Source organism: Pituophis catenifer, unplaced genomic scaffold (genome assembly GCF_029215685.1).
Source record: "Pituophis catenifer annectens isolate HBS135680 unplaced genomic scaffold, rPitCat1.0.hap2 SCAF_3, whole genome shotgun sequence".
In the NCBI taxonomy this organism is placed as follows: domain Eukaryota; kingdom Metazoa; phylum Chordata; class Lepidosauria; order Squamata; family Colubridae; genus Pituophis; species Pituophis catenifer.
Genome location: NW_027256883.1, coordinates 2397886 through 2411609, shown reverse-complemented (window position 1 = coordinate 2411609; position 13724 = coordinate 2397886). Strand labels below are relative to the sequence as shown.

Sequence of the window (13724 nt, the reverse complement as noted above, 5' to 3'; positions counted from 1 at the left end):
TGCAAAATCCCCATTTCCTCCCGATTAGCTGGGACTCGGGAGGCAGAGAATAGATGGGGGGCCGGGCCAGTCAGAATTTTTACTACCGGTTCTCCGAACTACTCAAAATTTCCACTACCGGTTCGTCAGAACCTGCTGAAACCCACCTCTGACGCTTACCCATTTTGGAACACTTACAACTGTTGCAGGATCCCCGTGGCCACGTGATTAAATTCAGACGCTTGGCAACTGGGCTCATATTTATGACGGTTGCAATGTGCCAGGGTCATGCAATCACTTAACCGAATAACAGAACTGGAAGGGACTTTGGAGGTCTTCTAGTCCAACCCCCTGTCTGGAGATTAAAACATACGAACAACGGTTGCAGGATTTGGGTATGGCCAGTCTAGAAAAAAAGAAGGGGAGACATGATAGCAGTCTTCCAAAACTTGGAAGGGCTGCCACAAAGAAGTGGGGGTCCACCTATCCTCCAAAGCACCTGAGGGCAGGACAAGAAGCAATGGATGGAAACTCATCAAGGAGGGAAGCAGCCTGGAATTTCCTAACAGTCAGGACAATTAACCAGTGGAACAGCTTGCCACCAGAAGTTGTTGGTGTTCGAAGTGTGAAAAATAAACTTGGCTTACAGGGAGCAAATGGCCCCAAAAATCAGGAATCCGCTAGCCCTCTTTGCAACTCAAAAATTTTATTCTAAGGTATCAGGTGATTTTTCAGGACGCAACTGGACTTTCTGTCTTTTTTTTTTTTTTTGAAGATGTTTCACTTCACATCCCAGAAGCTTCTTCAGTTCTGACTGAATGGTGGGGAATGGAAGGATTGATATTCCTTGCAGACAGCTGGTCATTTGCACCCTTTTTAGATGGCCGTTGAGGCCACTTAAGAGGTTTGTTCTGTGTCTTGGGGTCACCTGAGTGGTGCAAATGGTTTCTGTAGTCTCCAATTTTTTTTTCTGGGAATCCATTCTATTTCCACACCATTCAAAGGGTGGTCATCCTAAATTGTATAGCTAAGTAAGGTACACTAATGAAAGTAATCTCGACTGAGACTAAGGCAGTGTTTCTCAACCTTGGTAGCTTGAAGATGGGTGGACTTCAACTCCCAAAATCCCCCAGCCAGCGCTGCTGGCTGGGGGATTCTGGGAGTTGAAGTCCACCCATCTTCAAGCTTCCAAGGTTGAGAAGCACTGTTCCAAGGCATCAGCTTTCAAGAACTAAATCTGATTATGAAACTAACCAAACAAAAAAAAATCACTAAAAGAAGTGACACCAAACTCCTGTTTTTTCCACCTGCCCTAAATAAATAAGGCTCCCCTCTTTTTTTTTTCTTCTTCTTTTTCTTTAATTAATTACAGGCAGTCCTTGACTTACAGCGATTTCTTTAGCGATTGTTGAAAGTTACAATGGCACTGGAACTAACCCAAAAGTCTGCTGAGCTTTCACCAGGAACTGTTGGGCTGAGTGAAAATGATTTTCAGGAATGAAAAACAGCTTTAGGTTGTCACCCTGTTGTCAGAAGAAAAAATTGGGGGTTCCAACTCGAGGTGCGGTTGCACAAGAATAAATAAAAATGAGATCCAGGCAGCTGTGAGGAAAGAGGAAATATTTATTCCTAAAAGCAAAACAGTTTGTATTTAGGGGGCAGGCTACAGAGAAATGGGGCAGGTAGCAGGTTTTTATAGGGGGAGCTTGCCGGGTGCTGATTCTAGGGTGACACTTAAGGGGCATGTGTGTGTGTATGTAGGTATGTTTATTCTTGTGACCCATGTAGTTCCTCTGGGAGAGCTAATGTAATTAACTCTTTGTGTTTGCAGACCTTATCCTTTGATATGCGGATTAGGTCTGGGTAACTTATTTCAGGGGTTTGAAGAAGTTTGCTAATTTGATGGTCTGGTTTTTGGGCCCTTGTGGATTCTGTTAACATTTTAAGGGAAGATGGAAAGAGTAATAAAGAATAATGTATATTTGGATATAAAACTTCACACACTGTTAAGAGGGCTGGTTTTTAAGCTGAGCCTTGGTTTCCATTCGGATGCTTCTGATCAGGATTTGGAGTGGGATTAATGCAGAGGTTGGAGGTATGCAGATGTTGGCACCTTTGCATCTCCTCCCATCCAGACCCAGAATCAGCCCAGGTTATTCTCAGCTGGGAAGGGATGAACTCTCCTCCCCCCCTTCTTCTTTTGCCGTAGTAGACCATTCCACTCATTTTCCTCCCCTTCCCTGGCGCTACATTGGTTTCCTCCAGAATCCTTTGGACTACTTCAATCTAGCAAATAGAGGGGGGCAAGAAAGTTTTTCTCCCCACCCTTAAATTCCTCGGGACTACTCGCTGTGAGAAACCATTTTCTTCCCATGTGTGGCGACAACGCGTAAAACCAAGATAAGAAATCATTTTCTAGGAGGAAAAAAAGAACCCCTTAGCTTTAAACACCTCCCCCGTCCACCATCGTGGCCTCGTCTTCTCAACAACCTGGCCCATTCCATCTTTGTCGGGGGGGGAGCAAGAAAGAGAAGAAGGAGGAAGAAGAAGAACGGAAAAGCTTCACCTCTCACCACACTCACGAAGCCGTATTGGATACACTAGATTTTGTCGTCGTCGCCGCGGATTCTCCCCTTCCGACTCGGTTGCCCCTGTTGGTATCGCCCTCTCTCTTTCTTTCCCCCCCCCTCGGTTCTGCAGAGAGTGAGCTCGCCCGGGAGAGACGCCGCTCCCATAACCCCCTGCGCGGCGCGCGCCTGCCTTCTTTCCGCCGGAGCGTGAGGCGGCGTGAGCATCTCCCTCAGGCCGGCTGCCTCGTTGTCTTCCCGGCGCCGCTGTGTGAGTAGAGCCTTTTCCTTCGCCGGGAGCCCGTCGGCACGCCGGCCGCGCCTCGCTGGGATTCCCCTCCGAGGCTCCCACAAAAATTCGAGGCCGGCGTCCGGTCAGGCTTGACCCGAAGGGTCTCGGCCATCCCCAACCGGGCGCCCGCGGGCGCCACAACGCCATCCCCTTGGGCGGAGGATCCCGCGCGGGCCTGGAGGGGGGGGTTGGGAGGGGGGGTGCAGAGGGATGGTGTGGGGTATCGAAGGCCGCCCCCCCTGCCCCGTCTTTAGTTCTTTATTCTCCATCCTTTCGCGGGTCTACCTTGCGGGGTTGTTGTTAAGGGGTCAGGGCCGGCCTGCGGTCCTTTCAGCTGCGCAAAGGGGCCTTTGTGTGTGTATGGGGGGGATTGGGCTTACAAGTCTCCATGGGGGCTGCTTCTTGGGGGCATCAATCCAGCGTTTCTCAAGCTTGGCAGCTTTTTAAGATGCACAGAATTCTGGGAATTGAAGTTCCCTTAAAGTTCAACTAAATTCACCCCATCCTACATTATTTTTAGGGTGGGTGAACTTAGTTTGAACTAAGCTGAGAAAGCAGGGGTGGGCAAATGCGGCCCTTTTACAACCTGTGGACTTCAACTAGAAGAGCCCTGGTGGCGCAGCAGACTAAAAGCACTGTTACTAACATCAGCTGTCAGCAATTACTGCAAGTTCAAATCTCACCAGGCTCAAGGTTGACTCAGCCTTCCATCCTTTCTAAGGTAGGTTAAATGAGGACCCAGATTGTGGGGGCAATAAGCTGACTTTGTATAAATATACAAAAGTATATTTTGTATAAAGTATAAAGAGCCTGTAGTACAGTGGACTAAAGCACTGTTACTAACATCAGCTGCCTGCAATTACTGCAAGTTCGAATCTCACCAGGCTCAAGGTTGACTCAGCCTTCCATCCTTTCTAAGGTAGGTAAAATGAGGACCCAGATTGTGGGGGCAATAAGCTGACTTTGTATAAATATACAAAAGTATATTTTGTATAAAGTATAAAGAGCCTGTAGTACAGTGGACTAAAGCACTGTTACTAACATCTGCTGCCTGCAATTACTGCAAGTTCGAATCTCTCCAAGGCTCAAGGTTGACTCAGCCTTCCATCGTTTCTGAGGTAGGTAAAATGAGGACCCAGTTTGTGGGGGCAATAAGCTGACTTTGTATAAATATACAAAAGTATAAAGGCTATTGCTTAACGCATTGTAAGCCGCCCTGAGTCTCCGGAGAAGGGCGGCATATAAATCAAATAAATAAAAAAAAACTCCCAGAATTCCTGAGCCAGTTTGGCGCTCTCAGGAATTCTGGGAGTTGTAAAAGGGCCACATTTGCCCACCCCTGGATGAAAGGCCTGGAGACTAAAACAGATGATGAACGGTTGCAGGAATTTGGGTTTGGCCAGTCTAGAGAAAAGAAGGACTAATGGGGGACACAATAGCAACATTCCAGTATTTGAGGGGTGCCCCAAAAAGGAGCGGGTCAACTTATTTTCCAAAGCACCAGAAGGCAGAACAAGAAACAATGGATGGAAACTGATCAAAGAGAGAAGCAACCTGGAATTGAGGAGAAACTTCCTAACAGTGAGGACAATTGACCAGTGGAACAGCTTGCCACCAGACGTTGTGTATGCTCCATCACTAGAGGGTTTTAAGAAGAGGTTGGAACAGCCACCTGTCCGGAATGGTGTAGGGTCTCCTGCTTGAGCAGGGGGCTGGACTAGAAGACCTCCAAGCTCCCTTCCAACTCTGTTATTTTGTATCCGCCTTGACAGTGTGAGAAACGGACAAATAGCTTAACAAATGGCTCTGAATCTTAAAAGTAGGAAGTGTTTATTGTATTGCTGTTTCCTGTTTTATTTTATTGGGATATTTTTACGACAGCGGTGAGAACAATTCATCAGTGGAACGGCTTGCCACCAGAAGTTGTGGGTGCTCCAACACTGGAGGTTTCCAAGAAGAGATTGGATAGCTCCTGGTCTCAAATGGTATTCCTGCCTGAGCAGGGGGTTGGACTAGACGACCTCCAAGGTCCCTTCCAGCTCTATTCTGATTGATTGAAGCCTATGGAGATTCTTAGTCATGCAGGTCATGGTTGTCCCAAAGGTACTTTTTCAAGAAGCAACTGTTTTCCTTGAGGACATTTCGCTTCTCATCCAAGAAGCTTCTTCGGTTCTGACCGAAGAAAGGATGTATATTCCTTTCAATCATCTGGTCATAAGCACTCTTTCTAACAGTTGTTGAGTCCACTCAGCGGTTTGCCAAAGGCCACATGTCTTAAAATTGAACAGCCCTTTCTCAACTGAGCGGAAGGGAGATGACACTAGCCTTCTCCTGTCCACATCACAGTCCTCTCAACACCTCCAAGAAGGCTCCACACCCATTTGCACCACTCAGGTGACCCTGAAGGCACAGACAAACCCCCAAGTGGCCTCAGTGACTCTCTTAAAGAGAGCAAATGACCAGCTTTCTGCAAGGAATATAAATCCTTCCATTCTCCAGCATTCAGTCAGAGCTGAAGAAGCTTCTCGGATGAGAAGCAAAACGTCTTCAAGGAAAAACAAAGAAGATCCAGTTGCCTTTTGAAAAAAAAAGTATCTTTGTGGAAACACCCCCCCCCCATCTTAAAAGTTGCTAAGATTGAGAAACACTGTATTTGGTTTAGGTTTATTAGGTCTTGGGACATTAATTGATTAGGTCTTGGGGCATTAGTTGATTCTGTACAGATAGTCCTTGACTTACATCCATTTGTTTTGTGGCCGTTTGAAATTACAATTGCAGTGAAAAAAAGTGACCGGTTTTCACACTTATGACCATTGGCAGCATCCCTCTGCTCATGTGGTTAAAATTCACACACTCGGCAACCGGTTCATGGTTATGACGATTATACACGCAAACTCAATGGGGAAGTTAGATTCATTTTACAGCTGGGTTACCAACTTAATTGCAGTGATTCACTTAACTCTGACAAGAAAGATCATAAAATGGGGAGGGGGGGAATCATTTAACTGTCTTGCTTACCAATGGCAGTTTTTGGCTCTCTTGTAGTCGTAACTCAAGGACTACCTGTAATCTGTCGTGCTCTGTCCACTCGTTGCCATCCTTTGCCCTGCCTTGCCGTTTTTGGCTTTTGGAAATCCTGAGCCAAGGGGTGGAAGAGGGCCAGGCCTTAAGACTGAGCCTGCAGGCAGCTAGCTGTGAAATAGATTAGAAGCTCTGCCCTTCAAGGCCTTAACCGGTTTTGCTGGTGAAATCTTGTTTTCTCAACCCATTTTTTTTTTAAAAAAAAGTTGAGTTGCCTGAGAGAAAAAAGGGGTTGCATTCATTTCCTCTTGGGAGAACGAAGGCACACTAATGAAAGTTTTGTTTTAGGAGTTTGGTGAAGCTGCCTTTTCCTAGTAAGTGACCGTTTATCACGTTCATAACTCTTGTCCTCAAGGGACTCGATTCTGATAGAAGTACTGGAACTCCTCATACAGGAAACATATTCCCCCCCTAAAATAAGACCAGATTTTATATGAATGTTTGCTCCAAAAGAAGCATTAGAGCTTATTTTCCGTCTAGGTCTTCTTTTCAGGGAAATACGGTACTATGCATCTGTCTGGTTGTCACCTGGGACTTATTTTGGGGGAAGGGCTTATATTTCGAGCATCCTGAAAAATCATACTAGGACTTATTTTCCAGTTAGATCTCCTTTTGGGGGAAATACAGTAGTCCTCAACTTAGTAACTGTTCAAAAGTAGAGCAGCATTAAGAAAAAAAACCCCATACCACCAGTCCTTAGACTTATGGCTGTTGCAGCCAGCGTCCCTAGGGTCAGGGGATTGCCATTGGCGACCATCCTGGCCAGCTTTCCGACATGCAAAACCGATGGGGGAGGGGAAGCAGGATTCGCTTAACAGCTGCATGGTTTGCTTAACAACCTTGGCACAAAGGGTTTTAAAATTGGGCAGGGGTCGCCTAAGAACCACCTAGTAGTATACAAAGAGAAATTCTGGCCTCAATTATTACCCTACGTCAAAGATTACCTGTACTTTGTGATGGTTCTGCACACTAATTTGTGACTTAATAGCTTTGTCCAGTGTAACGTTTCCCAGTTGTTAAAGGAATTCTAGTTACAAATGTCAGGCTTTTTGTTTGCCTCATCTTTAGAACAAGTAACTACGTAGAACATCTACTCCTGTTACTTAAAAAAAAGAAGACTTGGAAGACCTTGGAGAGCCACGTTTTTGCCTGCTGCGTCATTCCCTTCTCTTGGATGCAGTCCCTGTTCAATTTTTAATGTTGCGCTGTACCAGGATATGGTACTTTAATTGTATGCGGATTGTCAGCAGTTTTTATGCATAACATTAGACGAGGAGCTCTCTGAGCTTGGTTGTTTCCTTGCAGATGTTTCATTACCTCAACTAGGTAATACCAGTACAGCACTAGCACTGATTATGTTACCTAGTTAGGGTAATGAAACGTCTGCAAGAAAACAAGCAAGCTCAGAGAGCATCAAGGACCCATCATGTCAACCCTGAGCTACAAATATTCTCCTTTATTGGTACATCATTAGATATAGTCTGCTCTTGGTTTTCTCTCTTTTTTTTTCTTTTGCAACTTTTTCTGTTCTAGACTGATTTGTTTTTTATTGTAACCAGGCATGCTGTCTTAACTGGTCTTTAGCTTTTTTTTCTTTTTCTTTAGCTTTCTAGCATACAAATAAACATTTTGTGATCAACCAAATTCTCAGGCATGCTTTTATTGATCCTATAGCAAATAACCTACCATTCGCAGATGAGAGCTTAAATTAAAACATTACACTATTGTTAGTCTATGAATAGTAGGTGATTTTTATGGCTGTCCACATGCACAACAGAACATGGAGTATGCATGTCAATTCACGTGCCTAGCAGGTCAGTTCCAGTGGGTTTGGTGGTGGACTTCATAGCTTTACAAGTTGCAGGTGTTTTATGGCCATATTTTAAATAGGAACCCACCTTCATTGTTTACAGTTTAGCACTGAAGTGATCAATAGCATTCTAGAATGTTTTTTTTTTTTTTACAACTGTAAGATAAGAGGAGTTATTTTCATATATTTGTTATATTGAAGATAATGTACATATTCATATTTGGAAAAGCGATCAGATGGATGTTAAATTTAATAAATTTAGTTCGGTGGGTTTGGCCTAGGCATTACATTGAATAGTAGAATTAATTATTAGGAGGGGGTTTATGAATGAGGAACTGGATGTAATAGTTGTTTTACAACTAAAATTAATGTACAGAATCTGAAATAAAGCCCCATCATAGGTTTTTGCTGCTAATTTGGAAATTTATCTTCATAACTGGGCTTATTTTAAGTTTAAAATGATAGAGAAACAGCTCTCAATCTTTGGAGATATGGGGGGGTGGTTAGTCCTACTGTGGGTAGGACATACTGGAAATTTGTTAACTTTGGACTTAAAGGAAAATGGAATTCTGAATTCAGCAGAAGTCCTTGTGCCACTGGCATGTGCCAATGTTTCTCAACCGTGGCAGCTTGAAGATGGCTGGGGAATTCTGGGAGTTGAAGTCCACCCATCTTCAAGCTGCCACGATTGAGAAACACTGTTTTAATCAACAGTGTAATCTCAGAGTATGGTTTTTACATTACTATTCCAGCGATTTGTCATTTTACTCTCTTCTGTTGTTACCTATAGAAACAATATTTTCACTTTTCTTTTCTTCTCCTTTTAATGCTTTCTCTTTCTTCTCCTTTTAATGCTTTCCTAGGAACCAGAAAGTAAGTATTTGCCGACAACACCGAACATTTCTTGACCGGTTTACACTAGAAGTCGTTCCCCCACCACCACGCGAATCTCTTTTGAGTCCTATCATTTTGAGATCTCTTACTTCTTTTCATACTTCTCTCTTTCTTTCTGATGTAACAGAGTGGTAGGACGAGAAAAATGACATTTCGGTCAGAGAAGCTGTAGTTCTGTAACACGGCTGTTTAGAAGCCTTCAGGTCTTCGATATCAGCAAAACTGCTGGTAGTATGCCACAATGTTGACATAACACACAATAATATAAAGGTTTTCTAGCACATCATATGTGGGTTCACCCACGGTGTTTAAAAAGCTGTCACTTTGTTCTCGGGATGGGTTTTTTTTCACATGATGAACTAAGCCACACCAAGCAAGCCACATTACGGGTTAGCGTTATCTTCAGTATTTATCCTTCCCATTCCCAAAGCACTGCGAATAGCCAGCAAAGCCATACAAAGAACATCCAATGATAAATCAGGCCATCAGGCTATAGAGAGAGGGATTCAGGCAGTCCTTGCTCCATTGCAGGCCACCTTGAAAGATGCCAGCCACAGCTGCCCATAAAATGCCAGAAAAATGCATAATCTAAACCGGGGGTCTCCAACCTTGGCGACTTTACGACTTGTGGACTTCAACTCCCAGAATTCCTCAGCCAGCGTATGCTGGCTGAGGAATTCTGGGAGTTGAAGTCCACAAGTCGTAAAGTCGCCAAGGTTGGAGGGGCCACTAAATTCTGAAGCCCAACCCAGGCCAGCCATGAAAGCCTTACCCCAGAACAGGTACTTCTCAACTTACGAACATTAGTGATTGCTCCAAGTTACAGCGACACTGAAAAAAGTTCACTCGTGACCCATTTTTCAAACTTCTGGTCACGTGATCAAAATTCAGCGGCTTGGCAACTGACTGGTATTTATGACTGTTGCAGCTGTCCCAGGATCATGTGATCATCTTTTGCGACCTGACAAGTAGAGTCAATGGGGAAGCCAGATTCACATCACAACCATCTTACTAACTTAACACGGTTAAGCGATTAACTTAACAGTTGGCCAGAAAAGTCATAAAAATGGGGTAAAACTCACTTAACAACTATCTTGGTTAACAACCAGAAATTATGCACTCAATTGTGATTGTAAATTGGGGAGTGCCTGTATATGGGCAAACTAAGTTTACTGCCTTCCGGAAACAAATGTAAAATAATTTGGTGGTTCTGTGAACTTGGTATGTTGTTGTGCTGCGAACATTTTGATATATTTAAAAGAATCCATAAACTCCGTTTTTTACGGCTGGCTGCTCTTAATAAATTGATTTATAAAAAACAGCACTTTTTAAGTGGCTTGCTTTCCCTCCTAGAAATGTTTGAACCTGTTCTTCTAGTCCCTGAATCACTTTAGGATTTAGGGGAGGTGATATAGCCCAGGGGTCTTCAACCTTGGCAACTTTTAAGACTTTGCTGGCTTAATTTAACAAGGGCAGCTTTGCTGGCTGAGGAATTATGGGAATTGAAGTCCACAAGTCTTAAAGTTACCAAGGTTGGAGACCCCTGATATAGCCCACACCATTTCTTTCCCGAAAATCTGGCAAACAAATGAATTGCTTGGCTGATTGAGATGATTCTCAAGTCTGAGAAGACAAAAAGATTGGCCAAGATAGTCCCCGTCTGAGATGGATGGTTGGTGCAAAAATGTGAATCATAAATAAAGGAAATTCTTACAGTAAAGGTACTGTATATAAATCAATCTAATTTTACCTGAGCAAGACACATTTCAAACTCCATATAATAATAGTTTTATTTGACAAGGGCAGAGTTTGATTTTTGCGATAGAAAGATGTCGCTGTATTTTGTGCATTTTGTACACGCAAAAGCCCTCTGGCTGTTAAAATAAAACTTCTCCCAAGTTATCTTTGTATAAATTGGACCTCCCTCCTGCAAATGTGTTTAAACTTACAAAACCTTTCAGGTCCTTCAGCCTCCCTGTTTCAATCTTTCGATAACACCCTTGTCTCTTCTTTTTCCTAATCCTTGGGCTGGTATTTTATTCTTTGATCCACTTTAGATCTAAGACAGATGGTATCCAAAATTGCCCAAGGGAATTCTTATGCCAGGAGCACAGTTAAAATGTTCCTTGTATGGCTTTGTATGTAAAAAACAACATCACTGCAATACTGGATTATAAATGTGTTAAAAGTAGAAAGGCACAGTAGAAAAATATATATATACTAGAATTGTGACAATCATATAATTTACACTAAGCTAAAGCTACTATTACAAGCCCTTAGTTTGTCTCCCCCGAGGTGGCATTGTGATGTCAAAGGCATTTAGTGCCTGTCACAATTCCTTAGAAGTTCACCTAATGCTTTATTCCGGGACTTGGCTCATAACAGCTTACAGCTTTTTAACATCTTACGACAAATTTGTGATGGATGCACTCAAGGTTAGACAAATAACTTTTTTCAGATTTGTAGTAGAGTGCTCCATTTCAAGTCTCCAACAGTAAGTAGGGAAAATGTTATTAACATGCCTGAGATGACATGTACATTTTAAACAACAAACAGCACTTCGAGGAATGGCCTGACTTGTTCAGGTTAATACCAAGTAATTTTCATCTCCACGTGGGCCACGTGTTTGTTTCCACAGCGTGGCGCCAAAATTGTCAATCATGTATATATTTAAAACTGGCAAAGGTTCAGAAATCCTTCCTTGGTAGCACATAATTTGAGTATCCTACCTCAGCAGGACCTTTTGGGGAGTGTAGAGTAATTTTGCCAACCAGGTTCTTAAAATGTCGTTTAACTAAGAAGTCAGTTTTTCCCGCTGAGAGTTAACTTTTAATTCTGCTTTATTTGTGTGAAATATCCCCTTCTAGAAGAAACAGAACTGGCAAATTTATGGGACGTTTTGGGCCGTAAATTGTGGCGGACTCTCCCCTTCTTCACCAGGAGGGATGGGACTGAATTTCTTTCAGTATAGGCGGTTCTCGTTTAGTGACTGCCTTGTAGAGCAACCATTTGCAATTACGATGATGATTAAAAAAAAGTAACGTTGCATTTATGACTTTCTAATAAGACAATGAGTACAGTTGTGGGTTCACTTAGCAAGTGCTTCCCTTAACCAAGTTGCCAGTCCCAATTTTGGTTGCTAAGCGAGGGCTACTTGTGCTGAATGTTAAGGGTGACAACAGAGACTTCTAGCCAAATCATACCAGTGTCCCTCAAAACACACACAAATAGACACACACACACACACACACACACACACACACACACACATACCTTTTAAAGCTCTTAATGACTTATGGAACACTCCTTCATGCTGTTTTCTTGCCAATCTTCCAGGATTTTTAAAAATAAGTCTAGCCTAATTCCCACATATTTTCCTGGTGGTCTCCCATCCAAATAGTTACCAGGCCCAATCCTGCTTAGCTTCCAACCCCAGGCATGCGCTGCCACTTGCGGAGACCTTGCCAGTTCTTCATGGCCCAGACAGTATTGATCGGCCACTCCAGCCCCCCAAAAAACCGCTAGCCATGCCAAGACCCTTGAATATGGGTTTCAACGTGCTCCAGGGAAGTTCTGAGCTTCTCCAAGAAGTTGTTTCTCTGTCTCTTCTGGATGTTTAGGACTTGAGCCCCTTTCGGGACTGATGCAGGCAAATTGTGGGAATGTTAAAAGTCCGAACATCTGGCAGACACGAGTTGCCTACTTCTGCTGAAGCTGCTTGCTCAAGTACTCACAAGGAAGATGGGCGGTTTAAGAAATACGAAGCATAAAGAAATAAAAATATTGTTGGCATACTGGAGAACAACAAGGGGCAGAAGAGCTCTCTAAACAGTTTGCTTAAAGCACTTTTTTTTAAAAAAAAAATGGCGCAATCATCCAATTTTGTATACAGGTAGTCCTCAACTTACGACCAGTTGTTTAAAGTTACAGTGGCACTGAAAAATGACTTGCAGTCGGCCCTTGACTAACCACCATTGCAGCATAACCACAATCACATGATCAAAATTAGTGTCCTGGCAACCAGCACATATTTACGACAGTTGAAGCATCCCTGGGATCGTGGGATAGCTCTTGGCCACCTTCCCAGCCAGCTTCTGACAAGCCAAGTCAGTGGGGGAAGCTGGATTCACTTAAAGACCGCAAGATTCACTTAACAACTGCACCGATTCACTTAACTGTCACAGCAAAACGGCGTAAAATGGACCATGACTCATTTAAAAATAATGTTGCTTAGCCACAGAAATTTGGTCCCCAATTGTCATCGTAAGTCGAGGACTATGTATACAAGTAGTCCTCAACTTACAACAGGTTCATTTAGTGACCGTTCAAACTTACTACGGCACTAAAAATGTGACTTACGACCATTTGTCATACTTAGGACCGCTGCAGCATCCCCCCCATGGTCATGTAATCAAAATTCGGCCGCTTGGCAACTGACTCATAATTATGACGGTTGCAGTGTCCCGGGGGGGGGGGTCACAGTGATCCCCTTTTGTGACCTTCTGACAAACAAAGCCCATGAGGAAGCCAGATTTACTTAACAGCCGTGCAACTAACTTAACAACTACAGTGATTCAATTAACAACTGCGGCAAGAAAGGTCGTAAAATGGGGCAAGACTCCTTTAACTGTCTTGCTTAGCCACAGAAATGTTGGGCTTAATTGTGGTCGTATGTTGAGGACTGCCTATAAATGGTGGCGCTCGGGGGCATTGCATAGCCTTTCCAAGCTTGCTCCCGTCAAACATCTGGCGCCACCGTTCTAGAGTTCCCAGCTGGCAGGGGACATGCGCCCAGGTTGGAAAACGCCGTGGCACTGCCCGCTGCTTGTGGTGTGTTATTTCAGCCACTGTACCTTTGTCCTTGTCTCTTCATGCTGGCATCCCGTTCGGAAGATGAGAACCAGGAAGCTGCTGTACCCCACCGAAAAGGTCTGGGTGGACAAGCCTAAGTACGACGAGGCCGAGAGGCTTCACTATGAACGAGAAGCAGCGTTAGCCGCCTCGGCGGCCGGGTCTTGCCAAGAGCTGGTGGCCGTGAATGGCTTCTGCCACGAGGAACGCGCCGAGGAAGTGTTGAAGGCAGAGCTGTGGCGGGTTGGCA

The 13724-nt window shown here is 43.9% G+C and overlaps 1 protein-coding gene across 4 annotated transcripts in view; it reads left to right on the top strand.

The window, feature by feature from the left end:
* Positions 1 to 2739: 2739 nt before the first annotated feature.
* The window catches only part of EEF1D (eukaryotic translation elongation factor 1 delta), a 39112-nt gene continuing 28127 nt past the window's right edge, over positions 2740 to 13724 (top strand). For all 4 annotated transcript variants that reach the window (XM_070940261.1, XM_070940260.1, XM_070940259.1 and 1 more), the window contains exon 1: positions 2740 to 2817. The gene's annotated coding sequence lies outside the window, so the exon portion shown is untranslated. The remainder of the gene's footprint in view (positions 2818 to 13724) is intronic.